General features: G+C 39.9%; 1 protein-coding gene and 2 pseudogenes across 6 annotated transcripts in view; all 3 read left to right on the top strand.

Annotated features, from left to right (window-relative positions):
* Positions 1–23,822, top strand: part of Fgf13 (fibroblast growth factor 13) — a 561,729-nt gene that overhangs the window by 227,793 nt on the left and 310,114 nt on the right. The gene's annotated exons all lie outside the window — the stretch shown is intronic.
* Positions 14,537–15,897, top strand: LOC101614563 (annotated as a pseudogene).
* LOC123456890 lies at positions 16,276–16,375 on the top strand (annotated as a pseudogene).

The following is a 23,822-nucleotide window of genomic DNA, read 5'->3' as shown; positions in this document are numbered from 1 at the left end:
CAAGCTCAGGACACCTGATAAGATTTAGGCTTCACTCATAGCCATGTGACATTTGGCCAGTTGCCTACAAAACTGCTTATCAGCCAGCAGCCTTCACACAGTCCATCCCCCTGTGACTCGTATCCCATACCTTTTCCCACCACTACATAGATCACCTGACTCTCTCCCTAGGTGCTGGAATAAATGTCCCTAGGCATCTGCAAGCAACTTTTGAACACACCAATGCCCTCATAGGACCCTCTTCCCACTCTCTCATAACTGCTTATAAAAAACTCAGTCCCCTGACAAATAAACAAGCTATTCTCTGAAGCTATCCCCCAGGTGTTTCTTTCCATCACACTCAAGGCTGCTCAAGACCCTGCTCCACAGTTGTCTGGATGCCTTCAGGGATCCAGTGTACAATGGCCCCTGAGGAACCATGAACCCACAGGAAGGGGATGTTAGCAATTCTGGTGACAGATAAAATACAAATCAGGGGATTGAAGGGGCAATTTTAAACTGATAATATTTGTGAACATAACAGCATAACAATATGTTCAACTGTTGAATTACTTAGAGATTACATAGACTTCAATATTTCATCTGATTTTTACAAAATACATTGAAATGATAAGTCAGGGACTGTTATATCAACTTTTAAGATATAGAAATTAGGGTTCAAAGAGGTTAAATGAAAGCATAGCATGCATGCAAGTCTTCCTTAATTATTATAAATTTGACACACTGTGATCATTCACTTTCAACTGGTAGGCATACAGATCTCTTGGAACAATTTATATGTAAAATTGAGACCATTAATAGTTGCTTACTAGTTTCAAATGCTCAGTGAATTGCAGTCAAGGGAAGCAGATTCCATCTATAGCTCAGTCTTTTCTCACAGTGACTTATACAACAAATATTTGCTTAATCCATTAAAGTGGCATTCATGTGTTGGGTGCAGTCTGTATAGTTTTTCTAATCCTGTAGGACTACTGTAAAAGTAGCATTATTACATCCTTCTTAAGTGGGAAAAATGAGGCTGGAGGCTATTAAGTAATTTTTCCAAATCCACACATGGAGTAAATGGTGGAGCCAGAATGTCAACTCTTCTAGTCTGGCCTCAAAACCATTGTTTTAAACCATTATACTTCTATAAATTTAATGGACTGATGTTTTTACCTGGTTTATATGGAAGATGTGGCCTGAAGGAAGACATTTCTTAGTGATAGAAAAGTTAATCTTAAAACAATGAAATGGGATATGCACATGTAAAACTATAATATCAATTCATCTTTATCACCCATTTTAGTCATATTTTTCTAGTCCAGTGATTTTGAAAGGCTGCATCTCTAGGGCACCTTTAATTATTTTTCTCTGTATTCCACATTTCACATATCATGCTTACCAAACAAGTACTTTTATCACATTATAATTCCTTTTCCCACTGTTAGTTTTTCAGAGTCATTAATTACTGCACATAAGAGCATCTGGTCAACATGAAATTATCAATATGATAACTATCATCTGCATATTTACTTCCAAATGCAGAGGCACTGATGGTTTAGTTAGTCTAGGAATGGCTTCATTTTAATAATTTATAATTATCACTTAGGCATGCTGAAATAGTAAGCATAACACATGGACCCCCATACTGACCTTCTTATTGTCTTTGTAGAGATGCATTTAATATTTTCTATTGTAAGGATCAAGAACTAAGATGTATAGGAAGAATGGGAACAGAGAAAAGAAAAATTGGAGCAAGCCAAGATGACAATTAGCACGGGCAGGGCAAACATCAAATCCTGTAGCTCCATGTCTGATACCTGGGATTTGTGATGAAATTCACTGGGCTCTGAAGGGCTTGGGCAACTTTGTCACACTTGATACTCTGCTTACTTCCCAGGCTGAGTCAGCAGTTTTCCTTGGTGGCTGTCCTATACTCCTGGTATCACCAAACTCCTGTAACCTGTGGTTCATCACAAAGTTACACAGTGTCCTCAAAGGGTCTCCTTGAAGGGACTTCTGCCCTGTCTCACAATGCCTACCAGCTATCTTCAGAACCATGTGCACTTCATAAATCTTTACTTCCAGGATCTTAATGCTTCCAAAACAAGTATCAGGTAGACTGACAACTTTGACAATTCAGAGGAGATTAAGTGTGACCCTGAAGAATAGGAACCTTCTTTAGCATACTTCCTTTAGGTGATCTCCTTTCAAAAAGAACAGTGCACCTCTTTTTGTCCCAATGTAGAACATATGGCCCATCCGCAACAGCAGTATTCCTTTAAATAATTTTAGCTGAAGTGACTGCAATCTCTGGAACCAAAACCCCTTCACATTTCCTACTATGCCAAACACCACATCTCTCTGCTCTATATTTTTTCACCACCAAATACGTCTGTCAGTTATTTTTTAAATTCAACTTTGCTCAAGTTCTCAGGACATGAGCATATTACATCCAGTGTTCTCACCAGAATGTCATATGAACTGACCACAGCCCATTCCTAAAAATGTCATCTCTCCCCTCTGAAACCTCATGAGCATACGATCCACAGGTCATAATTTTCCCTATTGGTAAGACTTCTCTAGTCCAACATTCCAAATCCTTCCAACATTTCTGCACACCAGTTCTAACAGAGTAAATACCCACATGGTTAGGTTTATCACAGACAGTAACAACCTTACATCTGTTACCAATTTTCTGTAGCAGTTATCTTCTCATTCCTTGGGAAAAAAACACCCTAACATAAGCAGTTTATGGACAGAAAGGACTTATTTCAACTTACAGTTGCCAGGTGAAGATTCATCATAGCAAGAAAAGCATGTCAAGAATAGAAAGCCAAGTGTTACATCCTGTCACATGAGATGAGAGGAAGCCACAAGAGTAAGCTGGCTAGCACCAGAAATCCCGGCCAGGTTCTAATACCTCAAGGCCAGCCCCTAGTGGCACACCTGTAACAAGTCTATACCTCTCAAAGTCTCTACCAGCTGGGAATTTAATATGAAGATTAAGTACAAACTTGTGAGTCTATGGGAGGAATTTTATATTCAAAGCACCATACAACAGATCTGTTTTCATGTCTTACATGTAAACACTCCACATAGAATTTTATTCTTTGATAACATGGGCTTCTCAGTGAGGCAGCTACAAAGAAGAAATAGCAAATTATTCTAGAAGATCTTTTAGGATGGCAGCTATTGGGCACCTACCTGCTGTATTTATTTCACATTGTAAAAGCTTAGATGAGAATATGATCCTTTGCAAAGGGTATAGACTTTTAGGAATCAAATATATGTGGATTCCATGTCTGGCTGTGGCACTTAATAGCTAGGTGACCTTGGATCAGTTCCTTATTACAATAAACTCATTTCCCTCATGTATGGTGGTATACCAAAATTTTTGATTAGTTAAGTGGAATGGAAAACATTACTTATTTCATGGCGTTGTATAGGAAATTTTAAGAAATTATGATGGAGTCAATCACTGTTAAATAATACTAATGACCGATTCTCAATGACAGATTTATGCCCACTTCCCTTTCCTTCCTGAGAATAATTACAGGTACTGCCTTATAGACCATTTCAACTGTTGTTGTTCTTGTAAAAGTTAACATAGTTACATGGCATCCATATTATCTTGCTGTACTTTGTCCATAAGGTGCAAAATGGTATGGAATTATTCTCAGCAGTTAAAATCATGTTCTTAATCTTTCATCCCCTTTACAATGATGAACTTTTCTGAAAATGATGTATCATTGTCAGTTCTCTTAGATGAAGTCATGGTGAAAATCCTCTTAACTTTTTGAAGTTTCCTTCTTTTTGTACAATGATGGTTCTAAGTATTGCTACTCAGATACCCTGCATTTAACCATGTGAACCCATTCGTTGGTCATTTTCAGTTAATGGCACTTTTTACAGACTTTCCAATATGTCAAATAATAAAATTTCAGTGCTGTCAAAAAGTACAACTTTCATCAGAGTTCACATATAGGAACTCCAGCAAGTTCCTTCTGTCTTAGCTTTGAGAAATGTCAAGACACAGACTTAATCACAGGGTTTTAGTTGTCATGTATTTTCTGTCCTATATGCATTTAACTCATCACAACGATGGAAACAGACTGTGCACAGCTTGCAATATGATGAGACCCTACTCCACATTCCATACTGGCTCTCACAAAGGTCTATGAAGAACTTCAACACAGACTATGTGAAGTGAGAATGAGCCAGGAAAATTGTCATGAATACTTCCAGAGCCCTCTGATATCCATAAATGGAACAGATTGTATAGTCACTGAACAATTCTGTTTCCATCTGTTATAAGGAAAGTATCTATATCATCTCTATCTGTCTACCTATCACATATGTGTGTATATATATATATATATATATATATATATATATATATATATATATATATAACTGTGTATGGTACTTATGGAGGATACAGTATCAATAGGAGAAAACAGATTTTGAAGGAGGTCTAAGGTGGAGTTGGTATAAATTTCAGCAACACAGTAGAATCTTAGACAGTCTACAGCTTACAGAAACTGTTAGACTCATTTTTATTTCAATCGTGTTAATGGCCTAGAGCAATCTCTAAGACAAAAAACTTATATGTTGAAGATGGAAACAGACAATGTACTTGCGGAGCATAATATACAAGAGTAAGTACAATGAAAATTTCCCTAGCTTTATTCTGCTTGCTTTATTGAAGGTGTTTTTCCTCTTGTGAACTAAGGAGGTGAAAGATGCCTTTGAGTCTAGCTAAGAATGGATTCTTAATTAACTGTCCAGAGATTTGTTGTTTGAGGTAAAATTCTGAGAAGCGTTCTTTCTTCTGGACAGGAAGAATTAGCATTGTAGCAAGCAAATGAGAGGGCACCCTTTTTCTTAATGACTTTTCCATGGAAGCTGGCAGAAGAAAGATTTGACAAGGATATTCTCTCATTCTCAAATGACCACATGTCTTGGGCCCAGGGCTGTGGCTTATTCACAGCTGACCTAAGACCAAGGTTTATAGGTGGCCTCACAGATGTTGCTTTCTTTAACAAATTCCTATGCAGGTGAGAACCTGCTGTGGCTGTTTAGGGAGCATTCTTTCTTCCTACTGGAAGGTGGCCCCCTGTGCTGGTTGACTCAGTCATTTTGCTCCAGCAGAAGTAGCATGCAAGAATGGGAAACATGGGCTTTGGTAACACAGCTCTTATTTATTCCATATATGCCCAGAAACAAATGACTCATCCTCTCTTAGCCCCAATCTGCTTCTCTAAAAAAAAAAAAAATGAGATAAGAATAGTACCATGTTCCAACATGGGTTGTATGCATCATATGAAATAATTCTTCTAAAACCCTTCTTTCCAATCCAGGAATATTATAGTTGTTCAAGGAAGGACTTTGATCATGACTACTATTAGGCAAGACCAAGACTGTCTAAATTTGTAACTCTGCTTTGAACATAATGCTAATGAGAAATCTTTCTGTTTGGGACCAGTGGATTTCATTTAGGAAGAAACACAGATATAAGTTTATAGGTGTCATACTGAACCACTCGTACTGTTGTTCCTGTAGAATGTGCAACTGGTTTTTTGGGACTCCTGGTGAATGACTGATTGGGCAGAGACACACTAATGGAGAAGAGGCATGGATCAGTGGATGCTTTGCTTTTTTAGAGGACTGAGGGGCCATAGTTAGAATGGACGTTGGCCTTGAATTTCAGAAGCCTAGACTTTCCACTTAAATGTCATCTTAAAATGCATGAGGAATTTATTTTTGTACAAGGTGGGAGTACATAATTTGTGAAAATATGGATCCACATCTCTTATATTTTGCTTTTCTACTCTAGATAAAGAGAGATATTACTTGACTTAGGTTCTGTCTTTGGTCAGTCAACCTGTGGCCTGGTTTCCATAAATACATTCTCAAAGCAGCTTGGGCTTTGTATCAGCAGGAGGCCAGAGAAGGCTCAGCTGCTTTCTATTCTGGCACTGTCTCAATCAAGCATGAAAATCTTTGGAAAAACTGAAGTTCTGATTTTTGGTCATTATTTTAAGAAATTGCTTTAAATACCAGCCTCTATTCCCAAAGTACGTTGTAGAAAATTAAATTGATCATTGTATTTAAAGCCAACCACCCACACAGACGCTACAGCAATATACAAACAGACAGTCCTTATAGCTTGTCTATCCCTCGTCCTACTCCAGAGCCTGGCCTTGCTGAGAGAAAATATGGAATTGTGATCTACATGAGAAACTTATCTAATTCTCTAGATGTATGGCTTAACATGTAACTAGACAATTTCTTGTAACTACATCAAGCTCAGCCTCAAAGTATATTTTGGGGGGGCAAGATCTGTAGATTTTTATTTTAAAAAATCACCATTGAATAACCAAACATTTCATTGCAATTCCTACTTGGTATATCCCAAATTCTATATAATTCTCTCTCTAAATTACAATAAAGTCATGATTTGAGGGATGAATTGGTGGAGGTGCTATAGGAGTGGACCACAGGCATCATAGAGTTGGAAAAAAAAAAAACATTGGTAGGGCATTTATTTGTCCATGGGATTGAAGAAGCCACTGTAGCACGCACCAAGAGCATACCATGGTGCTTTCTTCTCTGAATGCAGTTAGTAACAGCCTTATATTGCATTGACTTACCATTAGGAATGTATTTTCAAGCAGTGACCTAAAAATGATGTACTGGTGGTATTTAGTAAGCGGGCTATTTTTTGAAGGATGGATAAATATGTACTTTTGTTTCTATTATGGAAGTGTTGACTTCTCCAATTTTCTCCTTATCCCATTCTATTCAACCCTTCCTGGAAATTGCTGTAGTCAAGATCATCAGTGAACTGCCACATGGATGAATAGAATGTTTGCTTCACACCATCCAGGTCACTGATCTCTTCACTTGATTCCATTGTGTACTCGTTCTTGGTCTTCACTGACACTTTACCTACTCATTGTTCTCTAAATGGTAGGGCTCCTTATACTCTCCTCTGAGCTTTCCATCTACATCCTGCCCCCATCTACCCTCTGTGCTTAAATATTCATGCAGATGACTTCTACCTCCAATCCTAATTCTTTCTCAGAAATGTAGCATGCTAATTATTCTTCTGAAAGTAGAATAAATACTGGAGTGAGGTTAAATAAAGAAAGCATTGATTTTTACTTTAATTTTTGGCTTTTAATTTTCTTTCCCTAAATCAGTCAACTAGAGTTATTCTTTCAACAAATATTAAAAGATAATCTATGCGGTGTCAGACACAGTGTCAGCTACAGAAGGGGCTTGAGGGACAGAATATCCTGGTGTAGAACTAAGTATGCTAGTTTAGGCTATAAGGGTAATACTTGGGCCTAAAACAGGAGGAATATGATTTCAATGCCAGCTGTAAAACGCAGTAAAACATTGTCTCCAAAACTATCTAAACACACAAACAAAAAGAACCAAAAAAAAAAAAAAATCATGCCTGGAGAGATGTTGGTACATGCATACATAATGGCCTGTAAAGCGTAGGGGCTGGAGTAGTGGAGCTCCTTCTAAGAGACTGCCTCTTGACTATATCAGATATTGTGCAGTGATGTATAAATAACTTACACACAAACTAAACATAACATGCACATCACATTCTTGGCATAAGTTTACCTTGCCCCATTTTTAGCTCGGGTTATATCTCAGTTCAGTTCTGGACAACGGTCTGGTTATAATGGCTCGGTAAACTATGACCTGTTGTAGAAGTATACCCTCAGGCCTCTTTGGCTATGAAAGCTGATAATTTTTTCTGCATTTACACTATACACCTCTTATCTTTAAATTATACTAAGATTTGGGAGTGATAAATATCCCATTGGAACCAATCTCAGAAACAGTGAATGGCCATTATTTAGAGAGAAAGCACCATTGGAGAAACTCTGATTTTTGACCAGAAGCAGCCTTTAAAATGGGTGAGTGTAATATTTGCTACCGCCTTTTTGTTTTGTGTGATCGTGATCGTAGTGCATAAAAGAAACACATAAGCTACAGAGGCAGAGCCTGTTTCTTAGAAACTGATCTTTGCTCATTCTTTTCCTTTTTTTAAATGTTTATTTATTTATATTTATTTATTTGAGAGCGACAGACACAGAGAGAAAGACAGATAGAGGGAGAAAGAGAGAATGGGCGCGCCAGGGCTTCCAGCCTCTGCAAACGAACTCCAGACGCGTGCGCCCCCTTGTGCATCTGGCTAACGTGGGACCTGGGGAACCGAGCCTCGAACCGGGGTCCTTAGGCTTCACAGGCAAGCACTTAACCGCTAAGCCATCTCTCCAGCCCATTCTTTTCCTTTTTTGTTATTTATTTGTTTGCTTGAACCCAGAAACTCCCACATACTAACTATGTGCTCCACCAGTGAGCTATAACCCTGTTCCAACTTACGTATATTAACATGAGCACATATTCCAGGATCAGAATGCAGCAATAACCTTTTGTTAGGTTTGTGATGCTTTTCATGCTATGCTACATTCATATTTATATATGGCACAGCTGAGTAAAATTGTTCTGAGTTTTTGCAAATAGTAAATACTGCCTTCTCCATGTCCTTGCATTAAACTAGAAATCTACAGGATTTTATGTAGCAACTGTGGGAGCTGATGGCTTTATTCACATATTGCTATGCTGGGTATGTTGGAGGCATGAAACTATTTAGCCAAAGATAGTTGTTTTCAGGATTTGAAGAAAACTCAGTCTCAAACCTAGATAATGTGACATGTTCTATTTTTAATGGGCTTGTTTTTCTACTTGAGCTTAAAGGTGTTGGTTCTTCATTTTAATACTTGACAAAGGCATTCTGCTTAGACTTTCAGCCCCCTGGTGGGTTGCAGTTTCACAAAAACATCTGTGCTAAAGCAAAGGGGATTCATACTGTCCTAGACAACGTTCTCTTAAAGGCTTCCCATAGCATCTGTAGCTGGAAGTGTCCTTGTCAGACTCACTGCTGGGTAGGGAAACATTGACAGTTATAAAAATGAGGATCCTTTTCTACCATACTCCTCAGGTACAGACCCTAGTTTTCTCTTGTAAATGGACTATGTTGAACAAATACTTCTAGCATCTTCCATAGTACTACTCAGTAACAATATGCAATTTGTGTAGATAGGAAATAAAGAGAACCAAAGATTGAGTAGGAAGGGATACATGAATGGATTTCAGGTCATGGTAGACAATTCTTTTCAGTTTATAATGCATAAGAAATTTACAAGATAATTGATTTTTGAGGGTCCTCCCTTTTTTTGTCCCTTCTTTTCTTTCTTTTTTTTTTTTGTTTCCTACAGATATTTAATTATTGAATGGAGGAGGTCCATGTACCTCAGTGACACAAGTTGCTAGGGATATGTAAGTGCTTCAGCCCAGAGCAGCCAATGAAAGTTTAGGGTATCTCCACAGCCCTTGATTTTTCAAGTTCAATTATTAATCAGTTAGGTCAAGTTGCAGTTTGAACCGTGTGTGAAATTGGTATTAAGCATTGGTAAACAACTGCAACACAGAAGCATCCTGGGCACATTTGACATAATTTCCACTAAGAGATAGTTGCATTGTGCAGAGGGTGTGGCAAGTAGACACTGGTCTATTTCTTACGCCCATGTTGAAATGCACACTTGGCATATGACTACTTTGACTTTCAAGAGAAAATGTTAAAAGGCTATCTCATTTGTACTCTTAGGTAGAAACAGTAGATTTTGTTCCCATAAGCTCAGCTTTACTTTTTTGTCTGGACCTGGAGAAAGTTTGTTTTGAGGGAGAAATTTGCCTCATCCAGGAAGCAGTGGATTACACTTTCCACTCTGCATTCATATACTTTACGGTTTGGAACATTGTAGTAAAAAGAAAAAACAAATGTATAATCTAAGCTCTACATTTCCTAAGAAAGTGAGTTTAGGAGTTGTTGAATTCAAGCAGCTTTCAGATAGAAAAAAAAATATGTTTAGTTATGGTATAAACACCACAGGAACAGAATCAGACACCCTGATGCAACACATGTTCCCCTGGGAGTTTGACAAATATATTGGCTTCAATGTAAACAAGTAGTATTCTCCTAGATTTGATGATGCTCATTAACTCTTTCAGAGTACCTGCAGCTGGGTACCCAGTACTCTGATGGCTTGATTCTATGTTTTTGAAAATTAGCAGTTTCCCACCTGAGCTTGGTTTGGAGAATGGAAAAGCCAAATTTAGAGTGAATGCTGGACTTGTTAGGCATATTCTTTTATTAATTAAAATTATATATTTATTTTCTTGAGAGAATTTGGACACTCCAGGGACTCTTTCCACTGCAAATGAACTTTAGATGAATGTACCATTTTATGCATCTGGCTTTATGTGGGTACTGAGGAATTGAACCAGGGGAATCAAACTTTCAAAGTTCCTTTATACACTAAACCATCTCTCTAGCTCCCTTTATTATTTTATTTTATTTGTTCATTAATTTTGTGGTACTGCAGATGGAAACTTGGATCGCACATCTTCTAGGCAAATGCCCTATCATTGAATTATATCCCCAGCCCTAGATGCATTCTTACTTAAGTATTTGTCCTGGCCAAAACAATATTCGGGACTATAAGTATATTGTGAAATAAGTTAAAGGGTATCTCCTGCCTTCAAAGTGACAACAGCCTTTAAAGCAAATCCAGTACACAAATGTATACACATGAATATACAGATACCCATACACACATACAAAGCACTAAAACAGTTGAAAACAGTGCATCAGCATGAATGGTGTGGACCACACTTGCTATACAGGAATATGGGGAAAGGAGGACACTCCTCAGGTCTGATGCTATTGTGGAAAATAGAGCTTGAACTGGACTTACCAGAACTGGAACAGTATTGTAAGGACAGTACAGAAGGATTCATGATATTGTCCAACTAAGGCAAAAATTGTTGAGGGTCTCTTACTTGTCCAGTGCTAGGGACAGAGTGAAAAATAAGTCAGGCATGATCCAGGGTTATCATGGACATTTTAATATGAGAACAGATGGTTTAACTATTTTACTGAATAATCTATTTAATATAAATGCATAAACTTTTTATAACAAATTGATAATCCATTTGAACTACTTAATGAAAGGAGATGGCTATATTGGAGAAATTATAATTACAGCCTACATAAATTGTGCAGCAAGAACCAATGACACTTTGCCCCTCACCTTGGGTCTTCAGACATATATTGCTGATTTAAACCTGCCTTAACTTTCCTTTTTTTCTTTTTCCCTCTTATCCATATTAAACATAGACACACATATTCATATACATCACCAAGAGGCTACTTTTCTGCATTCACACTCTTACAGAAGCATTGGCCTCAACTTTAAATTCACTTCCTGGGTTGAGCATTCAACAGAGATTAACCAAGATCCCCATATTCTGATGCTGAAGTGACCACTTTCCATTCGGAATCAGCAAAGCCTGGTAAGGTGAGCCACAAAGATTTTAAATTCTTCCCAAAGTTGTATGACTTTCCCTTCTAGCAAGCAAGAACAATGATTGTTGAAGGAAAGAACAGAGACACAGGCAGAGGCTTAATATCTGACCTGAGCTGATGTGTTTGGTAAACAGTGAGGCCAAGGGGTTGGGGGAAAATTACATCATTGATGGTAAGATGTAGCACACATGTAGAATGAAAGGATAGGTAGAGTAGATTTATGCTTTTAGATGTGATTTGATATATGGAGGAGGGAACTCTTCTTAGGTCATTAGGACAAAGACACCTTCTGACTGATAAGCTGACAGAGAAACCATAGAGAAAATTCTTGTTTTCAGTGCAAAAGAGTGGAACTAGAATAAACATTTTATAAGAAAATTGTTTGCCAGCATATAGTTATTTAATTTCACAATGCTACAGATCCCTGTAAAAGGGACTTTGTTGTCTTCCCTCTCCCTATGGGGATGGATGCCACACTCTATGGAAAAAAAAAAGGGGGTGGGGAGAGTATTCCTGTCTCAGGCCTTCTATTTACTGACAGCTGACAGCACTGTAATCAATTTTCCTACAAGAATACCATGTCTTACAAAGAAAGACATGGAAGTTAACTCACCAATCTGTAGATTCTCAAGCTGAGTATCATGGTAAAGTCTGTCATTCCAATACTTGTGAGGCCAAGGCAGGAGGAGTTGGAGGCCACCTTGATGTACATAGTCAGTTCCCTGGCCAATCCAGATTATATAGTGAGATCCCTTGTCACAAAACAAAGAAACAAAAGATAAAAATGAAACAAAAAATGACTTCTCCCTTTCAGTATATAATTCAAGTTGTACTTCATTGTTTTCTATATTTTTATTATTTATTTGAGAGAGAGAAAGAGGCAGAGAGAGAGAGAAAGAGAGAGAGAGAGAGAGAGAGAGAGAGAGAGAGAGAGAGAGAGAGAATGGGTGCACCAGGGCTTCAAACCACTATAAACGATCTCCAGATGCATGTGCTCCCTTGTGCATCTGGCTTACATGGGTCCTGGGGAATCAAACCTGGGTCCTTTGGCTTTGAAGTCAAATGCCTTAACCACTAAGCAATCTCTCCAGCCTTTATTTCAGTGTTTTAATTAATTAATTTATTTTTATTGACAACTTCCATAATTGTAGAGACTATGCCATGGTAATTCCGCCCCACACACATTTTCTACTTTGAAACTCCACTCTCTATCATATCCCCTTCTCCTGTCAATCAGTCTCTTTTTTTTTTTTTTTTTTTGATGTCATGATCTTTTACTCCTATTATAATGGTCTTGTACAAGTAGTGTCAGGCACTGTGAGGTCATTAACATCCAGGCCATTTTGTATCTGGAGGAGCACATTTTAAGGAGTACTACTCTTCTTATGGCTCTTGTATTCTTTTCACCACCTCTTCCACAATGGACCCAGAGCCTTGGAAAGTGTGATAGAGATATTTCATGCTGAGCACTCCTCTGTGACTATTTGTCAGCACCCTGGTGCCTTCTGAGTCATCCCAAGGTCACTGCCATCTGAAAAGAGAAGCTTCTCTAACCAAAAGTGACAGTAACATTAACATATGGGTATGAACATTAAGAGAAGTGCTTACAGGGCAGTTTGATGAGCGTAGTATATAAATTTAGCCCAGACAGCAGCAGACGTTACATCCCTAGGGATCATGACTACCCCTGTTGTAGGTTTTTCGTATCAGGGATGTATTCCCTCCCATGGAGTGGACCTCCAGTCCAATTAGAGACTGGTTGGTTTCTCTCATAACAGACATGCAACTATTGCACCTGCTGGCTCATTTGGCCTGACTGGCCAAATTTAAGGCTTGCAGCATCCACTGTTGAGTATCTCCACTGGTGATTTCTCTTTCTCCCATTGAGCTGCATGCAGCATAGGTTTCTCTAGCTTTCTGTCAGCTGCTCTACATGGAGGAGGGTTTCAGCTCAGCTCCAGCAAGATGTCTCAGTGACCTTGCAGCCCAAGTATGTGGAGCCTTCAGCAATAGTGCCTTACTATTACTGGTGAGAAACCATGAGCTTCTACAGTGGCCTGTGATGTTTTGGGGACATCAGGGACCTACTTGGACAACAACCCACTGGACGGTATCCTATCCTTGGCTCTGAAAATTTTCTAGTAACAATCTATGGCTTCTGAGTGTTCCAATGTCTAAAGAAGTAGGTTTCCATATGACTTATTTATATATTCTTAGATTTTGATTAGCCCTCCCTCCAACTTTCCTTTATACACTCTCTTCCCCTGACCTCACTTAGACCTCTTTACCCCATTAATCTGTTCTTCTACTTATGTATATACAATACCATCCTATTAAGTAGACCCCCCCCCCCGTTCTATCCATTTATATCCCCTTTCTAGCTTATTGGCCTCTGCTTCAGCATTTTATTCCTATACACATAGAAGTCCAATCATTTGTAGCTAGAATCAACGTATGAGAGAGAACATGTGACATTTGGCTTTCTGGGCCTGGGTTATCTCACTAAGTATAATCCTTTCCATATCCATCCATTTTCCTGCAAATTTCTTTTTTTTTTTTTTTTTTTTTTTTTTTTTTTTTTTTTTTTTTTACTGCTGAGTCTAACTCCATTGTGTAAATGTGCCACATCTTCATTATCCACTCATCAGTTGAGGGACATCTAGGCTGGTTCAATTTCCTAGCTATTGTGAATAGAACAGCAATAACACGGTTAAGCAAGTACCTCTAAGTATTTCAAATTGTATATTGAGTATTTATGTCCTTCTGTTTGAGAAAATTCCAAAAATATAATACATTTTGGGGTGGGGAGCGTGGCTCCTGCGGGGGCTTCGTCGGGGATGTGGACCCTGGATCTCACAGTCCCAAGCGCGACCACCTCCTTCCGGCCCATGCTAGTCACTGCCCACTCTACTGGGCTGGTCTTCCCCGAGGGCCCGAGGCCTGGTTCTGGCTCCAGCATGCCTTTCTTCCGGGCGCCGTGGCAGAGTCCTCACGCAAGAACTCTGTCCCTGTGAAGACCCCAGAGGGGACTCCAGCCCCGCCACCATGAACAGGACCCTGATCCCGCACACGCCCATTGTCTTGGACTTGCAGATCTTCTTCTTGTCCCACATGCACTCGGACCACACGGTGGGCCTGTCCAGCACGTGGGCGTGGCCTCTCTACTGCTCCCCAATCACCGCCCACCTCCTGCACCATCAACTACAGGTGATTTTCAATATACACCATCCATGCTGAAGGAGCCAGCCCTGTCAGTGGGGAAACAGATCCACACTTTATATACCTGGACAACACCAATTGCAACCCAGCCCACTTTCTTCCTTCCCGACAGGAAGCTGCACAACAAATTATCCATCTCATCCGAAGGCACCCACGACATTACATAAAGATTGGACTCTACAGCCTGGGAAAGGAATCACTACTGGAGAAACTGGCCCTGGAGTTTTGGACCTGAGTGGTATTGAGTCCTCGGTATCTGGAGTTGGTACAGCTCCTGGGCCTGGCAGATGCGGTCACGGTGGATGAAAGGCCCTGCCGCATCCATGCTGTGGACCACACGGAGATCTGCCATTCTGCCATGCTTCATTGGAACCAGACGCACCCTACCATTGCTATCCTTCCCACGAGCCAAAGACCCGCAGCCCCCACCCTGACGTCCACATCATCCCTTACTCTGATCATTCCTCCTACCCTGAGCTGCGTGCCTTTGTTGCAGGACTGAGGCCTTGCCAGGTGGTGCCCATTATCAGCCGACAGCCCTGTGGAAACTAGTCCAGGACAGCCTGAGTCCTAGGCTGCCCGTCCCCCTCATTCCAGACTCTGTGCAGCAATATATGAGCGCTTCTAGGAAGGCGAGTGTGTTCTGGCTGTTAGAAAGGAGGCCAAGGAAGCCAAGGATCCCAGGGGTTGTGTTTGAATCTCCGGAGAAAAGTGCTGATAGAGACACAAAGAAGCACAAGAAAGAAAACCTTTTCCCCTGGCCTGGAGACCTTGAGCAGCTCTCCCTCTATCCATGTCCTTTGCAGGCCAAGAAGCAGTTACTCCCAGACTTTGGCTGCAAAGGATGGGATAAGCCAGTCTCTTCCTGTGAGTCTCAGGAGGTAGTGACTACGTTGACTTCCCCCTTAGGCTTTTCGGTAGAGTTAAAGTCTACAGATGAGGAGTTTATCTCTCCAGAAACCACAGAAGAAATTGGCTTAAAGTTCACTTTGATATCTAGAGATGATGGCTCCCCAGATTTGGGGAACCAAGATGCGCAGGTCACCCAGGATGTCCCCCTGTCTCACAGTAGCAAGGCCATTCCTGTTCTAGCTACTGAGTCCAGGGACCTGGCACTCAAGTACTTTCTGACTCCAGTGAACTTTTTCCAGGCAGGTTTCTCTTCCCGGAGCTTTGACCTGCAAGTAGAACAATTCCATAAACTCTTGCTGAAGCACAAACCAGAAAGTGCAACCTGACAGTCATGTTGGATCCAGCATTACATTTTGAAGGCAGTGGCTAGTGGCCTGCGGCAAGAGTTTTACACCTTATATATGTTTACAGAAGCCTCAGAATCACCCTGACCAGAGCTTGTTCATTGGAGTCCTGGTGCCTGTCAAAAATCTTTAATTCTTTAGTTAACTCTGTTTAAGAAACACCCTTCGCCAGGCATGGTGGCGCACGCCTTTAATCCCAGCACTTGGGAGGCAGAGGTAGGAGGATCATCGTGAGTTCGAGGCCACCCTGAGACTACATAGTGAATTCCAGGTCAGCCTGGGCCAGAGTGAAAAAGAAACACACCTCATCACTTCATTATAAACTCCTCGGAGTGCACGTTAAAAGGCTCAGGTTCGCGCTTGCTTCCGCAGCACACATACTAAGATTGAAGCAGTGTGGAGATTAGCATGGCCCCTGTGCAAGGATGGCACGCAAATTTATGAAGCATTCCAGATTTTTCATAAAAAAAAGCCAAGGTTATTCCCATTATTACTCTGTGGGTTGTATGCCATGTCCCACATCCCCTTATTTCTCTCCCACACATCCTTGGGGAGTTGTTTTCAGTTTTCATACTGGTGCTGGAGGACAAAGTGGTGTCCCATTCTTGAATGTCACTGACTTGCTGTGACCCTATCCAAGTAACTGCCTGTTTCCGCCTCTGGGTGGGAACAGGAAATGAAGCAGCCCTGGAAGAGTATTGGAAAAAATCCCACCTTCTGCCTCATTGAGCAACTGGGGGCAGTTGATGTCACTGGGAGCCCATTTTGAACAAAGCCGTGTGGGGGGTTGGGCACCTCTCACCAAGGCAGTATCTAAAGGGATTCTGAACAATAAGGCTTGGAGTGTGACAAGGCTACTGCTTGCTTGAAGGCATTGACTCTTTGGTTAAAATAAAGCTATAAAAGATCAAATGTGCTGCCAGATACTCCTCTGATTGTTCACATAGCTGGGATATTTTTGCTTCCTCCTCCCCCTTGGTTTGAGTTAGCAAGGCAGAGCACACCACCTGTTTGTTTTAGTATCCAGGGAAGTGACCAAGACACTGGCTGGAAGGAGTGGAGGTATGCAGCTCTGCCCAGGCCTGCTCATAACCTGACAAAATGCCAAAGCAGTGAGCAGGACAGCTGATTCCATGGTCCTAGGAAATGTGCTGTAGAGGGCACAGGCGTGTAGACCTGGGCATGTGGCTCAAACTGCTTCAGTCTGGAGCCCTAAGCCTTAGCAATGAAGGGGAGAAAGTTGCTACTTTGCGAGGAAGAAATGAAGGGTTTTTGAAAAGCAAAATAAAGCTTTACTCTTGGAAAAAAAGTACATTTTGCATAATTCCTGTTATTTTATATTATTTAATTGATTTAACTTAATTTTATGTCATGCATTTATAAAGGTTAATATACAAGTTAAAATATTTGTTTATAATAGAGAATTAAATAATACACACAAAGACTCCCCCTCCTGACGTTTCAAATAAAATTTTCATATAGATAGATAGATAGATAGATAGAGATAGATATACATATATCTTTCTCTATCTATATATCTATATATTTTTAATTGACAATTTCTACACTTACAGACAATAAATGATGATATTTCTCTCCCCTCCCTCACTTCCCCCTTTATAACTCTGCTGTCCATCATATCCCCTCCCTTTCTCCATTACTTTCTCTTTTAATTTGATATCATCATTTTTTTTCTCCTATTATGAGGGTTTTGTGGAGGTTTTGCTAGGCACTCTAATGTCATGGCTATTGAGGCCACTTTCTGTCAGGACAGCTGCATTGTAAGGGGTGGTACCCTTCCATTGGCACTCACATTCTTTCTGCCACCTCTTCCACAATGGACCCTGAGCCTTGGAAGGTGTGATAGAGATCTTCCAGTGCTGGACATTCCTATGCCCCTTCTTCTCAGCACTGTGTTGCCTTTTGGGTCATTCGAGTGGTCATTGCCATCTGAAAAGAGAAGCTTCTCTAACCAAAAGGGAGAGTAGCATGAATATATATGAGAGAGAACATGCAATGATTAGCTTTCCTGGCCTGGGTGCCCTCACTTAGTATAATTCTTTCCAGATCCATCTATATCCCTGCAAATTTCATAATTTCATTTTTCTATACCACTGAATAGAACCCCATTGCATAAATGTATGACATCTCTATTATCCATTCATCTGTGGATGGACATCTAGGCTTGTTCCATTTCCTAGCTATTGTGAATATGGCAACAATAAACATGGTTGTGCAAGTATCTCTAAGGTAGTGAGAAGAGTCATGTGGATATATGCATAGGGGTGTTATAGCTGGAGCATATGGTAAATGTATTTTTACCTGTATCAAGAACCTTCACACTGATTTCCACAATGACTGTATCAAATTACACTCCCACCAACAACATAGAAGGGTTCCCCATCTCAAGGACTGTATGCATCGTTGCTAATGTTTATTGTCATTTGTTTTCTTATTTTTTTCTTTTCTTTTTTTATTTCTATAGTCAGTGAATAAAGTCAAATTGGTACCATTGTTAGCCTCCTCTCTGTCCTCCCCCCTCCACAGGGACCCTCATTGTTTGGGTATATGAGTTATGCATTTTGGGGTTATCCTTTAGTTTGGGGTAGGAGGAAATGTCTCTGCATTTCATGACCCAACACGTGGCTCTGACATTCTTTCCAACACCTCTTCTGCAAATTTCCTTGAGTCATGTTGGGTTCATATTAGGTCTGCTTCCATGTTGGATTTTGGGTGCCTCTGTGTCTCTGGATACCTGTTTGGTAGGGGTTGATTGTTCTCTGTGTCTATCTCCTTCACCATTTTGCTAGTTCTCAGTTCACAAAGAAAACAGCATTCTTGCATGTTTCTCCAATTATTCTTAGTTTCAGCTGGGGCCCTTTTGAAGTGTGATGGGGTGGTTCTCTCCTTAAGATCTGCATCTATCTGAAAAAGAGAAGCAGATTCTCCAATGGAGAGTAAAGTTAGCACCAAATAAATGTGATAACCATTGTTTTTTAGAGAGTGATTAATGGAGTGTGGGCTCATTTTTGGATATAGTTCTGAATTGTTTCCCAGCTCCAGCTATGGGTTCCATTCCACTGAGCAGATCAGTTAAACAAATCAAGAGCAGTTGGTTTCCCACCATGGCTATGCACTACTGGCTATCCACCACTATTGCACTATTGCACTTGTATGGGCATCACATCAGGTTGTTTGCTGGTAAGTAGGTTTGACCATTCATTGCTTGGACAAATATTGGTCATAATCCCCCAGTCACTCATGTAGCACCTTCTGGTACTAGAAGTACTAACTATCTGGGTCTGACTCTTTTCCAGCTTCCAGCCATGTCGCTTCATGATAAGTGCCAACAGTGTCTTCAGCAGTGGGGTCTTACCACTTACCTGTGGTAGGTCATCAAGTGCTCTTATATAAATCTTTCTTCTTTTGGGAGACCTTATAGATCACTGTGATCAAAAGCTGATTATGGGAGATCCTGCTGGTATAGGCACTTATAGGTCAATGCCCAAGAAGAGAAGGAAGAAAATAATAAGTGATATAAAAGAAATAGGGAGATGAGAGAGAAGAGGGAGTGGACAGAGAGAGAAAGAGAGATATAAATAGGAGGAGATAATGTTTAGTTTTCATCATACCCTCTCCAGGGCCTTGTGAATTTGGTGTTCCCTCAAAGGGCCTGGTGAAGGTTAAACTATTTGGTCTGTTTTTTAGGATGTAGAGGTTTATAGTACCATTGCCTTTTGTGTCTAGTTTTGTGTCCACCACCCTCTCCCTTACCCTCCCCTCTCTCCGCATCCTTCCTATTGTCTGGTCCTCAAGATGCTTGGTCAGTATGTTGGCAACTTGGGTAGATTCAGGTTAGGAGCTATAGATGAGTGAGACTATGCAGTGATTCACTTTCTGTGATTGGATGAGTTCAATGAGAATGATCTGTTCCAGGTTCTATCATTTCTCTTCAAATTTCGTTGTGTCATTTTTCCTTACTGCTACGTATAATTCCATTGTGTAGATATACCACATCTTAGTTATCCATTCAACTAATGATAGACATCTGGGTTGATTCCAGCTCTTGGCTATTATGAAATGAGCAGCTATAAGCATCGTTGAGCAAATCTGAGCTGAGGTGTGGAGCTTTTAGGGAACATGCCCAGTAAGAGAATAACTGGGTCTGTTGGTAAATCTACAGTCAGTTTTTTTAGGAGTCTCCATATTGTTTTCCAAAGGGGTTGTACTATCTTACATTCCCACAAAAAGTAGATGAGGATTCATATTTCTATACATCCTCTCTAGCATTTGTTTGCATTTGATTTTTTGATGTTTGATATCCTTACTGGGGTAAGGTGGAAACTCATAGTAGTTTTCATTTGTATTTCCCTCATAATTAGGGATGATGAAAATTTCCTTGAGTGTGTTTTTGGCATTTGTATCTCTTCCTCTGTGAACTCCCTGTCCAGTTCCTTGCCTCATTTAGTGAGTGGCTTGTTTGACTTTTTATTGTTTAGGTTTTTGAGTTCTTTGTAGATTCTAGAAATTAGGCCTCTGTCAGTTGGATATTCAGCAAATATTTTCTCCCATTCTGTGGGTAATCTGCTGGCTCTGCTTATTATACATTTGTCTGTGAAGAAACTTTTCAACTTCATAATATCCCATTGGTTGAGTGATTGTTTAAGATCCTGTGCTACTGGGGTTCTGTTCAGGAAGACTTTTCCCATTCCTAAATCATGGAATGTTCCTCCTAACTTTTCTAGTAGTAGCTGACTTTATGGTGTTATATTGAGGTCTTTGATCCATTTGGACTTGGTTTTGTGCATGGAAAGATATTTGGATCAAGTTTCAATTCCTTTCATATGGTTTCCATCTAGTAAAAATAGACACATCACATATAATGGTAACCCCTTCAGAATCACTTCAGATTTCTCAATGGAAACCCTGAAAGCCAGGAGAACCTGGAATGGAACACTGCAAAGTCTAAGAACCTGTGGCCTCCAACCCAAACTACTCTACCCAGCAAAAAGTATCCTTCATAATAGATGGTGAAAGAAAAACCTTTCATGACAAAACCATGCTTTACAACTCTGAACACAAAACCAAATATACAATGAGTATTTCAGGAAATTCTCCACACAGAAGAATCAAATAATTGACCCCAGTGCCTACAAATAGCAGATCACAATAACCTAATTCAGAGAGGGCACAAAAACTTCAAGTCCATGAAAACACCAAACCACATAAACCAACATGATATGGCAGGGATAAAATCAAATCTCACAATCATTACCCTAAGTATCAATGGCCTTAATTCACCCATCAAGGGACACAAGCTAACAGTGTGGATCAGAAAATTAGACCTTTCAAACTGTTGTCTTCAAGAAACCCATTTCACCACTAAAGACAAACACCTCCTCAGGTTGAAAAGTTGGAAAATGATATTCCAAGCAAATGGGAATAAGAAACAAGCAGGTCTAGCCATAGTAATATCAGATAAAATAGACTTCAAACAAAAAATAATCAAAAAGACAAAGAAGGCCACTTCCTACTGATCAAGGGAACTATCCAGCAAGAGGATAGTGCAATCATCAATCATTATGCAACAAACACAGGTGCACCACGATTCATAAAACAAAACCTACTCGACAATAAAACAGAACCACCAAAACCACCATAGTTGGGGACTTCAATACACCATTATCAGCAGTGGAAAAACGATCCAAACAGAAAATCAACAGGGAAGTGAGAGAGCTCAACAAAGCCGTAAAACATTTAGATCTAACGGACATCTACCAAACATTCCACCCTAAATCCATGGAATACATATTCTTCGCAGCAGTACCCCAAACCTTCTCTAAAATAAATCATATACTGGGTCACAAAGTCTGCCTCCATATATTTAGGAAGATTGACATAATCCCATGCATGATATCAGATCACAATGCTATATTGCTAGAAATTAGCAACAAAAGACCCACCAAAAATCCCATCGGCTCCTGGAAACTGAGCAGTACACTTTTAAACAATAAATGGGTAGTAGAAAAAAATGAAATTGAGAAATTTCTAGAAATGAATGACAATGAGAACACTGCATACCAAACCACATGGGACACAATGATTATGGTCCTTAGGGGAAAATTCATAGCACTAAATACCTTCATAACAAAAACTGAGAGATCCTAAATCAATAACCTAACCTAAAGGCACTGGAAAAGCAAGAAGAATCCAACCCAAAAACCTCCAGAAGGAAAGAAATAATTAAGATCAGAACAGAAATTAATGGATTGGAATCTAAGAAAACAATTAAGAAAATTGATGAAACGAAGAGTCAGTTCTTTGAAAAAAATAAACAAGATTGACAAATCCCTGGACAATTTAATCAAATGCAAAAAAGAGGTGCCTCAAATTAACAAAATTAGAAATGAAAAAGGAGAGATCACAACAGACAAGTGAAATGGGGAGAATCATCAGGCCTTACTTCAAAAGCCTCTATTCTACAAAATTGGAAAATATGGAGGAAGTGGATAAATTCCTAGACACATGCCATCTCCCAAAGCTAAACTCAGAGTAGAATAATCTCTTAAACCAACCTATCATAACCATAGAAATTGAAAAAGTAATAAAAATCCTCTCCAAAAATAAGAGTCCAGGTCCAGATGGATTCCCAGCAGGATTCTATCAAACCTTCATGGAAGAACTGAAACCAATCTTTCTCAAACTCTGCCACACAATTGGAGATCAGGGAAAGCCCCCCAACTCCTTCTATGAAGCTACTATCTCCCTAATACCAAAACCAGGCAAAGATGCCACAAGAAAACTACTGGCTTATTTCCCTGATCAACTTAGATACAAAGACCGTGAACAAAATCCTTGCAAACAGAATCCAACAACACATCAAATCCATTATCCACCTTGATCAAGTGAGCTTCATCCCAGGAATGCAGAGATGGTTCAACATATGATAATCTGACAATGTAATACACCACATGAACAAGACTAAACACAAAACCACATGATCATTTCAATAGATGCAGAAAAGGCCTTTGATAAAATACAACATCACTTCATGATCAAAACATTGGAGAAAATTGGCATGTTCGTTTTATAACTTAACACAATAAAGGACATATACAAAGCTCCCATACAAAGAAATTGAGGAGGACTTGAGAAACTGGAAAGACCTCCCATGCTCCTGGATAGGAAGACTTAACATTGTAAAAATGGCAATCGTTCCAAAGGCAATCTACAGATTTAATGCAATTCTCATCAAAATCCCAACATCATTCTTCACAGAGATAGAAAAATTGAACTCAAAATTCATATGGAATGGCCTCGGATATCCAAGCATATCTTCAGCAGAAGAAATACCTCTGGAGGCATAACCATACCTGATCTAAAGCTATATTACAAAGCCATGGTAAGAAAAACAACATGGTACTTGCATAAAAATAAGAGTATAGGGCTGGAGAGATGGTTTAGCGGTTAGGCGCTTGCCTGTGAAGCCTAAGGACCCCGGTTCAAGGCTCGGTTCCCCAGGTCCCACGTTAGCCAGATGCACAAGGGGGCGCACGCGTCTGGAGTTCGTTTGCAGAGGCTGGAAGCCCTGGCGCGCCCATTCTCTCTCTCTCCCTCTATCTGTCTTTCTCTCTGTGTCTGTCGCTCTCAAATAAATAAATAAATAAATAAATAAATAAATAAATAAATAAATAAATAGGTGTGTTTTGTTTGTTTGTTTGTTTGGTTGGTTGGTTTAAAAAAAAATAGGAGTATAGACTAATGGAATAGAATTGAGGACCCGGACTTTGCATCAAGTAACTACAGCTACTTGAGAGTTGTCATTTGTTTTCTTGTGGTAGTCATTCTGACAGGAGTGAAATGGAATCTCAAAGTAGTTTTAATTTGCTTTTCCCTGATGGCTAATG

Source organism: Jaculus jaculus, chromosome X, assembly GCF_020740685.1.
Source record: "Jaculus jaculus isolate mJacJac1 chromosome X, mJacJac1.mat.Y.cur, whole genome shotgun sequence".
NCBI classification, from domain to species: Eukaryota; Metazoa; Chordata; class Mammalia; order Rodentia; family Dipodidae; genus Jaculus; species Jaculus jaculus.
This window is presented reverse-complemented; position numbering and strand designations above follow the sequence as displayed.